This window comes from Rhincodon typus, chromosome 25, assembly GCF_021869965.1.
Source record: "Rhincodon typus isolate 14 chromosome 25, sRhiTyp1.1, whole genome shotgun sequence".
In the NCBI taxonomy this organism is placed as follows: Eukaryota; Metazoa; Chordata; class Chondrichthyes; order Orectolobiformes; family Rhincodontidae; genus Rhincodon; species Rhincodon typus.
The window spans coordinates 14,933,809-14,935,568 of NC_063356.1; positions in this window are offsets into that span (position 1 = coordinate 14,933,809).

The following is a 1,760-nucleotide window of genomic DNA, read 5'->3' on the forward strand; positions in this document are numbered from 1 at the left end:
AGTTTTCAATTCAAATGTTCACTGGTTTTGCATATTACTGATGGAATTTAGCACTTGGAACAATGAAACAGTAAATTACAAGTTAATATTACACTGCACAATGTCCTGCCAAAGCCACAATGTGGCAAAGATTAAAATTTGCATGAACCCAAAATTATTTATCTACCTTATGAAATCTCTTAAGGATTTTACATACCTTGATTAAATCTAACTCCAATACTCAAGGTGATTCAAGTAATGTGAGCAACCTGTCTTCATAATTTGACTCTCAAAGACTCAGCATCTCAAAGATCAGCAATGCGATGGAAGTTGTCATTGACAGTGCTTTAAAGCAGTATTCACATAGCGGTGAGCTTTTCACAGATGCTTAGTTTAGTTTCTGTCAGTGCGATGGAGAAAAGGACTGAATTTAACAGATAGGGTGAGGGTGACTGTCCTGGTATCAAGACCAAATTTGACAATATGACATTAAAGACCCTTAGTGTAAGTTATGCCATTGAGATTTGGAAAAATTCTCCACTGATTTTAGTCACACTGGCCACAAAGGAAGATGGTTTTGGTTGTTGGAGGTTAATCATCTCAGGGCCAGAATTGTGTCCCTGGCCCAACCATCTTTAGCTGTTTCATTGGTAAATTTTCCTGGGTCATAAGGTCAGAAATGGGGATGTCTACGTCTAAGACAACACGGTGCAGAGCTGGATGAACACAGCAGGCCAAGCAGCATCATAGGAGCAGAAAGACTGACATTTCGGGCCTAGACCCTTCATCAGAAATGGGGGAGGGGAAGGGGGTTCTGAAATAAATAGGGAGAGGGTGGGAGGCGGATAGAAGATGGATAGAGGAGAAGATAGGTGGAGAGGAAACAGACAGGCCAAAGAGGCGGAGATGGAGCCAGTAAAGGTGAGTGTAAGTGGGGAGTTAGGGAGGGGATAGGTCAGTCCAGGGAGGACGGACAGGTCAAGGGGGCGGGATGAGGTTAGTAGGTAGGAGATGGAGGTGCGGCTTGAGGTGGGAGGAGGGGATAGGTGGGCAGAAGAACAGGTTAGGGAGGCGGGGACGAGCTGGGCTGGTTTTGGGATGCGGTAGGGGGAGGGGAGATTTTGAAGCTTGTGAAATCCACATTGATACCATTGGGCTGCAGGGTTCCCAAGCGGAATATGAGTTGCTGTTCCTGCAACCTTCGGGTGGCATCGTTGTGGCACTGCAGGAGGCCCAGGATGGACATGTCATCTGAGGAATGGGAGGGGGAGTTGAAATGGTTCGCGACTGGGAGGTGCAGTTGTTTATTGCGAACCAAGCGTAGGTGTTCTGCAAAGCGGTCCCCGAGCCTCCGCTTGGTTTCCCTGATGTAGAGGAGGCCACAACGGGTACAGCAGATGCAGTATACCACATTGGCAGATGTGCAGGTGAACATCTGCTTGATGTGGAAAGTCTTCTTGGGGCCTGGGATGGGGGTGAGGGAGGAGGTATGGGGGCAGGTGTAGCACTTCCTGCGGTTGCAGGGAAAAGTGCCGGGTGTGGTGGAGCTGGAGGGGAGTGTGGAGCGGACAAGGGAGTCACGGAGAGAGTTGTCCCTCCGGAAAGCAGATAAGGGTGGGGAGGGAAAGATGTCTTTGGTGGTGGGGTCAGATTGCAGATGGCGGAAGTGTCGGAGGATGATGCGTTGGATCCGGAGATTGATGGGGTGGTACGTGAGGACGAGGGGGATGCTTTTTTGGTTGTTATTGCGGGGACGGGGTGTGAGGGATGAGTTGCAGGAA